Source organism: Hypomesus nipponensis, chromosome 11, assembly GCF_054491055.1.
Source record: "Hypomesus nipponensis isolate SF chromosome 11, ASM5449105v1, whole genome shotgun sequence".
Taxonomy (NCBI): domain Eukaryota; kingdom Metazoa; phylum Chordata; class Actinopteri; order Osmeriformes; family Osmeridae; genus Hypomesus; species Hypomesus nipponensis.
In genome coordinates, this window is record NC_140371.1 from 14,731,212 (window position 1) to 14,740,873 (window position 9,662).

Below are 9,662 nucleotides of genomic sequence, written 5' to 3' on the forward strand. Positions count from 1 at the left end.
AAACCAATTAGAGCAGCTCTTTCTCTTTGAGGACGCAGACTGCCATACCGGACAGAAAACTCGACCTCCGGAGTAGTTGTGGATCGCTGGACGCCCAAACAATTATGCCACACCGTGACTGTTTTCTTTACGTTGACAACTCACTGTCTTCAAAAACAACCCTTCAATGAGCAAACGAATGCAACGTGAGTCCCGCTGACGCACAACTGTGAAACTTGATCTGGCATGGGGTATGATCCCTTATACTAGACAGGACGGTTGGTTCGGGCATCCCCAAAGCACCCCATTTCATCATCAGACATAAAAACGGCAACGTCACTCGCATGCATGCTTGACTATTTAGACAAAATAATATAATGGTACAAATGCATTGCCCACAGTAAAGTAACAAGGAAAAACCTAAAATTTCATGAAAAAACACACTCATCACAAACCTATTGTACATTTTTTGCTTGGGTTTATGCTCTAAAATAGATGTTTAGTATAATAGTGTTTAAAATGCTCTTTCACACACACAGACACACACACACACACACACACACACACACACACACACACTGTGACACACATAAATGACGACACATCATTTTTCATCCACTGCCCAAATCCATCTCAGCTCACTGAATTCATCGAAAGAGTGAGTTGGGTGCCGGAGGATTCTTTCATTAAAATATGAAGTTAAAAATAGAACAGTTGGATCCATCATTTTGAAGCAGAGTTCATAACAAGTGCCCCTTATCAGTTCTTCACATCTCAGAGACCTCTCTCTCTTTTTCAAGCTAAAATATACTGATTAACATTTTGCTCTTCCAGTTGAGCACCACTAATAAAGCGTGTTTGTTTTTTAACATGAGTACAATGACATTGTGAGGCTTTAAACACTTGACACTGCTGCGTGATGGGAATGGAATACAACCTCAAATAATCCAAGTGTATTGATGACCCAGCAAGAGAGGCAACTGTAGTCTCACAGGATCCAAACATTCATCCCTCCTACCGCGAGGTACAGCTGTTGTTTTGTTGACTTGGTGTTGTTAATAGACTGTTACAGAATCAGATGTGACAGTACAGAGGACCAAATCATGAACTGGATTCTGCTGCCGGAATTATGGATCCATCACTCATAGTCACACTGACAGTGTGCCCTTCAAAACCATGTGGATCAAATAATGACAAAATGTATGGTGACAATGCATGTGTGCAAGAGCTGAAAAAACATTCATTCAATAATAGCCTGTAGGTGTGACCTCAACTCAGTCTATACTGTACATAAACTGTGAGCTCAGTGTTAGCAAGATATCTCTGATATCTCCGATGCCTAGCTAAACCAATAACACATAGAATGGGAACAGACAACAACTAGTCAGTGTCTGCCACTACAGTCAGTGTGATACAATGCAACCGACTCTCTGTCTTCCTTCCCATTGCTGTTTCCCTACCGAATACAGAGTCTTACTGCAGCTTGCATGTTACAGAGGTGCATTCAATCATGCAAGTGTTATGGTATTTAAGGAGATCTCACTGGACAGTTCAACCAAAGTTTTTTTTCTTCCTATTGGCACAGTACAGTGGTGCCTCCCTTTAATAGCCTCAGGGACAGATCAGTTTACAGACGAGCAAGGCTAACCATTAGACACAGCTTTTCCTGTAACACACCATTTACAACACACACACGCTCACACATTATATGTATGTGGGTTATATGTAGGCACACAAACTGAGACATACCATCCTGGACTATTGACAAACATACATGGCCCTCATACAAGGCTCTTACAAACACACACACATGCACACACATGTACAGGCATGCACCCTCATTTGTATGGAAACCCGAGAAGGGATTACACATGCACAGGATGATGGTGGACACAGTCGATGCTGTTAGCCTCTGGAGCCGGGCTGGTCCCCCCCCCCTCTGAGCCTCCTGGTGGCTTTGAGCCTGCGATGCAGCCAAGGCCTCCTCTCTCTGTGAAGCATCTGATGCCCCTGGTCTCTCTGGTGCTCCCAGTACCGCTGCTTTCGTGAGAGATGGAGACAGCTGGCTTCCAGCCCCAGGCCGTTCCCTCAGAGGGGAATGAGGCGGGCAGAGCAAGGGAGCAGGGTGAGGGGCTGCCTCTCCATCAGACCAGAGACACCCACTTCCTATGGTGTTCCAACATCACAACAGACTGGGTCACATGGCTCAGTTCTACATGACATTGTTACATGTTACATGTTCATGTTGGGCAGGTCTGGTGAAGTTCAAAGGATCACAATTGAACTGTTCTCCCTTTGAAAAATAAAAACTATTAGGGGTTTGGAACCAAATTCAGAGCCAAGTGTAATATGGATGTCAGAATCCTAACTAGTATGACACATCTTTCCTAACAATGGTGTCTATCTTTAACTTTGGCCATAACTGTGTCATGTGGAGCTGAACTTTGGCATCATAGCATACAAGACTGAAACCTCCTATCTGTATCATCGCACCACAGATGGTTTCCTCCTCAGGAAATTGAAAGAGGATGAAACCTCCTTCCTGCCTCTCTCAATTAGCGCTCTCACAATTTAATAGATAAGAAGTTCCTTGTCATTTTCAGCTGTTCAGCTGAGTCTGACCACAGAGCGAAGACAGGATTGCAGCCTTTGTCGAGGTTACAGATTACGTTCTCTTTGATCAAAAGCTCAGCAGTAACCTCTCTGAAACGTGACGGTTGAGACAGCACGTAGAGGTCCCTGTCTTGTTTTTCAGATTTCAACAGTTAGGAACAAGGTGTAGGTTAGAGGTTAGGTCCTTCCAATACTATCACAGAGGTGACGTGCATGGGTGGAAGGTCAGAGGTCACGGGCAGGAATGTCTAGCGCCCCTCACCGTCCAGGTGTCCTGAAAGAACAACAACATTAGCGTCTGAAGTCATGTGACCACAGACCTCAGAAGAGGTCTTATGACGCACAGTTTGGTTAGCATGGTTAGATGACTGTATCTGCTTTAAATACACTGTCAAAAGCCTGCTCAAGATAAACCCAGAGTAATGTTAATATACTGTATTTGTATGTTCATTCAATGTGATGAGAATTATATGAAGTACCGTGTTTTTGTTCAAGCGAATGTGACTCATACAAAGTTGATATGATTACGGAGAAATGCCATGCCATGGAAAATTGTAGATAAGACCATTCTGAAACCAAACATGGTAAAATGGCTGATTTGGCAGCTAGTTGTTGTATGCGGTTGGTCCTAGATCCTTCCTGGTCTGACAAGGACATGGGTTGTCTCTGCTGCAGGGGAGGGTGAACAAGGACATGACACAAGGAGACAGTCTGTCTCCTCTCTGTCATTTGCCTCTGTCTGCCCCAGGTTTCCTCTCAGATAGGCAGGCTTATTTCGAAGCAGACCGGAGGGTATCCACTGAGCTGAAACAGGATTATTTTTTCTCCAGCTTCTCCAATTATTCCTGGAATGGAACAAAGGTGTTGTCTCTGTTGCCTGTCCCTTAGAGTGTGTCTCTTTCATCAGGTCACAAAGATAACTTGTTCAGTTTGAGGCCATCATTCTGTTTCCTGATGGGGAACGTAATCATTCTTAAACACTCTGGTGCATGTTATCCCTAATGAGGTCCCTGTTCTCTTTTGGAAACTAACTAGATCCTGAAGAGTTACTACTTCAAACTGCTTTTCAAGAATTAAGATCTGACAATACCAATACTAATACATGCATTTCTATCTGAAATAGAAAGAGAATGAATCACATGTAAAAATCATATTTTGACAAAGACTGCTGTGAGGACAAATCACAGTTGAATGACTAGATGTGTTATGTAAGCAGGAGGGAATCCCGCACATATCCCAGGCTTAAGACAATAAGCAGTCTTCTCTCATCTACGGGGTTGGAACATAGCGCTTACAACAAACTCATGTTGTGGTGGAGAGACATGGGTTTAAATACAGGTTATGTGCAAAATTAAATGAACTTGTTGACACCTCTCATGTTCTTCTCAAGCATTTTATCTCTCTATCTCCCTCTTTCTGTATCCATCAGTATGTATGTATGTATGTATGTATGTATGTATGTATGTATGTATGTATGTATGTATGTATGTATGTATGTATATCTGTGTATGTATGTATGTATGTATGTATGTATGTATGTATGTATGTATGTATGTATGTATGTATGTATGTATGTATGTATGTATGTATGTATGTATGTATGTATGTATGTATGTATGTATGTATGTATGTATGTATGTATGTATGTATGTATATCTGTGTATGTATGTATGTATATCTGTGTATGTATGTATGTATATCTGTGTATGTATGTATGTATGTATGTATGTATGTATATGTATGTATGTATGTATGTATGTATGTATGTGTGTGTGTGTGTGCACATTCCTGTCTGGATAGATTAAGCACCCAGTTTAAAAGGTCAACCCCCTTACCATGACAAGAAAGACAAGTAGCTGTGTATTTTACTAGGAGCAAGAAGTATGTGGGGCGGGAAATAATGTCTTCTCCAGAGATTCCTGTTGCATACTAAGTCATAAACATGCCTTATGAGTCATACCACAAGATCAACAGGTGCTCTAATACGGTTGTTATGCTTTTGAAAAAAAATGTGCTAATTGTTGTAATGTTTGAGAATTAAAAGCATACAGTACAGTGAGGTCAATGTGAACCTGGCTTGGAGCCTAAATCTAATGATAAAAATAAATTACATTTAACTTTAGCTTTTGAAACACAGCCAGAACAGCAGTTATGTAGGCAAGATGAGGTAAACAAACATCCATTTCACACATGCACTCTTTTCTGAGGGGCATAACACGTCTCAGCGCGCACCATCCAAACATGGCCGCCTTGACACAGTGAAGTGGTTGGCATCTCGGGCATGTTTATCCAAAAGGTAGGAAATGTCGTTGGAGACGGCGCGGGCCTGTCGAGAGTGTCTGTAGTGAGCTCTGCCCGGCGTCCCGGCCAACGCACTTCTTCACTTCAACGCTCTCATAAAAGTCAAAGCGGCTAAAGATAGACGCAAGCAGTTGGAGGGACAGCCGTAAATCAGTAGGCCCCCAGGGGCCCTGTGGCGGGCCCTCAGAAGGGGTTGCTGGTGTTACTTTGACCCTCAGCCGCTGATCTGCTAAACACAGCCCGTGTCTGCCATGCATTAGCCAGCCTCCGTTCTTAAGTATTTTTCAGCCTCTGCTGATCCTCTGACTTTCCCTCTCCTCTTCAAACCTCTTGTCTGAAGCTTGGTCAACACTGATGTTCCCCTGTTCCTACTAGAGAACAAGCAGATGCATGGTAGCGATTCTTCTCTTCCTCTCCTGGTCCCTGTGCAGTAGCCCTCCTCTCAGCTTTCTGGTGCCCACAGGGACGGCACATTCCTGGCTCAGCTGGACACTCAACAGGCTGCCACCTGCACCGTGTCAACAAGCAGGCTGAACTCAGGCAAGGTTAACTATTTCCCCCTTGCTGTTAAAGCATTTTACTACCTACGCAACCAGTAGCAGTTATAAACATGTGCCTGGAAATGCCCAGAGGAATGTTGAAAATGTCACAACTTGATAATGGAGAAAAGAGGAAAGAATTATGTATTAGATGGAACTTCTTGCACAACCCTTGGAGAATGCACAGTATTACTACATTCATTTGGAACTAATGTTTCTCAGTGAGAGATAACGCTAATGAGTCAGGGATGAGGCCTCCTCTCTCAGCTGTCAGTTCACCGGAGGGGGGGGGGGGCAAAACAGCATCCTGATACGTCCCTGGGTCACTGACTCACAGTCTAAGACACACACATGAGAAGCAAACCAACAAAGAGACAATGTATAAGCATAAGTCTGTTTATTTGTGTGTGTATGTGTGTGTGGGTGGGTGTTTGTGCGAGTGTGTGTGTTTACACTGTACATGTGTTTGGTTGGAAAATTTGACTATTTCTAACTGTGGGTAATATAATGGATAAAAAATCACTATATATCTAAAACATTGACTAGAATACTGTTCCAACATCAACAGTTTAATCTGAATTTGCCTGAGTATAGCACAAAAGCAGTTCCAGCTTGGATAGGTTACAACAAAGTAAATGTATTAAATGTATTATGCACGACAAAAAAAGAAAACACTGATTAGTAATAGGGGTCGTGGTATCTTTAACTCCCTTCATGTTGATGCTGATTTGCACCAGGCTACTGTTGCCTAGGAGCCTGTGGCACTCACTTCTCCTCTAATCGCCATCACACTGAGCCTGAGGAGTTCACTATCTGCTATGTCAATGTTCCGCAGTGAAGAGAGGAATCATTCCCTCATTAAAGCTTATTGCTGCTGTTAATATGGCTAAAGACTGTCTCAACTAACTTCATGTTGATGCTCATTGGCTTTGAGCCCGGTTCCTGTACCTTGGCAATCCATTCGTTAAACAGAACACCACAGGTAGGCTCAGTGACTGGGAACGATGTCTCAAGACAACCGCCTCAAAATCGGATAAAACATAATAAATATGGACTTGCTTCCATTTTCACTACAAATATCACTGAACAGCCGAGAGCTAGAAAGAGAGGAGAGTAAGAGAGAGGGAGGTATGGTTGGATAAATAGATTATGTAGAGATGCTTGGGGTAATTCTGTCAGTGCATTGCATAACACTCTCATGCTGAGTCCAGTCAAGAGTTGGTGGTCCTTGTGATTCTCCAGCTATGCAGTAGAACAATACCCTATGAAGCCTGGTAACCAGTAGAGCCACAGTAATACACCATAGTGGTGAATGACGACATGTGGATTTGGATGCTATGCAAGACATCTACACTGATCACTATCTCAAAGGAACCCTTCCCGTCCTTTGGTTTGTTTTCTTCCTGGAGTGTAGTAATTACAGACATGATGTCACAAGTACATGGTTCCAGTAAACCTAGTCAAGTGTTTTATTATCATTCCATAACCGTAGTGACATGAGCAGTATTTCTTCTTTAACAGAGGAGCAAAAGGTGATTTTCCCAAGAACAGTTTAGAATTGTCAGCTCACTGCAGTCAGCTAGTGGGTCAAATACATAAATTAGCTTCAACAACACTAAAGATGAAAGAGGCTCCCTAACCTGTCTCTTGCTACCAGTGCAAGAGACCTTCATTTAACCACAGAGCTGATACACAGCTTCATAAATTACAAAACCCAAGACAGTGTTCCGACAGTGTAGATGATGACACAAATGTTTGGCTTGCAGAACCCCAGATACAACCACAAATACTGACTTCAAAAGTTTGATATAAAGTTTGATATAAAACCCAATCAACATATATGTTTGTGTGATCAGTCTCTGTTTCTTCCCAGTGAGCAGTCCCTCGAGGGGTATTTCAGAGCCATTGGTTCTGTTGAGACTCAGTCAGATCTCTAATGGTGTTGTATGCAACCCCTGGGAGAAGAGTGCCTCATCGGACTGTAACATCTCCATAGGGTTTCATCTCCTGTTTGTGAAGCTCAAACTGTTATGTGACATCACAAATCATTGGGGGTCAAACAGATTGTCGTTAGAACCAATGTGATCTGAATGCATTGGCCTCCATCAGGACATTTCCCTGCATGCTTAGTCTCTGACCCAAGTGACAGCTCAGAGACTAGCCTCCACAAAAATCGCTGTGACCAGACATGCCCTGGAAAAACATGTTCCATTACCAGCATTTATGTTGAAACAAAACATCTAGAAATGTTTTCTTTTCCCAACTTCAAATTGTCATGCATTTTTTCATTTGTTCTGTGCTGGGTCTGCATTCCAAAAAAGATAGATACTTCAGATATTTCTAAAATGGTTGGTGATTACATGATGGAAATGTGCCAAAAGAGCTATCAGGAACATGTGACGATCAATACTCTCTGTGCACACATAGAGATGAGCAGCTGCTATGTCATGGGCCGGTTGGAGAGTCATTAACTAGGTGACAGCCTGAGTGGCAAGCCCTGACAGGCGTTGCTGGAGAGCTAGACAAGCTGACATCTGCTCCATCAAAGTCTCAGCAACATGTCCCACTTCTGCCACCCTGACCAAAATAAACTAGCCCAAAAGCCTGAGATGAGATCAGGGGCTTTTTGGGTTAAGAAGGATGGATTGAAGCTCCTCTCCCCAAAAGAATGTTGAGATTATGAGTGCAATGAGACTGTGTCGTGTGTCAGAAATTCTTTGACAGATGGTTAACAGCTATTTCTGGGTATCGTAAGAGCTCTGTCAGTCTACTCAAGTCCAAGACCTTTGGCTGTGTCACGTCAGCCGTGATGTCATTCTCAGAGTGATGTGTACCGATCTGGCACATCTAGGGACTCCCTTACCTTTGGCTGAAGCCCCTTAGAAGCCCTACGCTTTCCAAGGTCACCTGCCCCAAAATATTATTATGCCTGTGCTGCCCATTGCTGTTAGGGTTAACACACTTGTATTACATTTTGACAGCACATACTACACATGTACCTTTTACCTCACCAATAAACCCTTTACTGAAAACCTTCATTGAGCTACAATGTATCAGCTGAAAGTGCTTCCCACCAAATCATGATTCGGATGATTGATGTTTAGTTTTGTGGACTGGCTAGGTTTATTTGTATTAAGTCTACACCGAAGTGGAGACTATTCTTCCTGGGGTCCAGGCAAAAAACATTACAATGCATATCATAAAATGCAGTAAAGCATGACCAATTTTGGTGAACAAAAACACAGACTTAGAAAACAACATTTATAGTCAAAGTAAAATAATAAAAACAAACAAAAAACAAAAGCAACAAATTAAAATAATTTCATTTCAACATTTCCTTTCTGATTATTGCTGCCTTAAGTTTCTTTTGAAAGCTATTGTAGCTATTGCTACAGTCATGCTTCAACACAGTGAATGGGAAGGAATTGAGTTGTGGTTGGCACTGATGGCGCATGCTGCATGCGCATCCATAACCTTTAACCCCACTGTTTGAATCTGGTGAATGTGTCAAGTAGTGGTTCTGCCCTTGTGATGTCACCCCTTGTTAGCTGGACTTCAGTGTGTGTGGTGAAAATCTCCCTTCTCCAGCTGAGTAGTAATAACTTCTTCACCATCTTCTGACAGGGTTTTTCCAGCCTTCTCGACTGTTGTCACACTGCTAAACAATTCAGCATAAAGAAGAGATGTAGCACATCCTGACAGCTGAGAAACCCTTCTTTAGCTTTTTGCTGTGGAGTGTTTCTATTTGTAGCAAATGAGACCCCACATTGCAGAGCTTTCAACAGCATCTATTCAGCCGCATACAACAGCCATCAGGAATAGATATTGATTAGTGGGAGAGCACTCTGATTCATGCACCCTCAAACCTCTCCATCAAGTAGTGCTCTAACAACAATTGGAGCATTTTAGAGAGAGGAAGAGAGGGAGAGAGAGAGAGGGGGAGAGGGGGAGAAAACATGCAGATGTACAGGGAAAGGACGACATGTACAGAGACAGACTGGGACAGTTACTGGATTCTGCTTCCTATAAAGTACCCTCCAATCTGCATCCTCCTCAACACTCACATCCAGTCAGGGGATCCATCAGTGAATCCAGCCAATGCATCTCTGCTGTAGCTCCATATTTAGCCCCATCCGTACAGCTTTCAGATCATCGAAAAACAGGGACAAAGACAGGAAGTCACAGCATACCGGCTAAGATAGCAAACAGAGAGAAACACGGGTAGTCCTG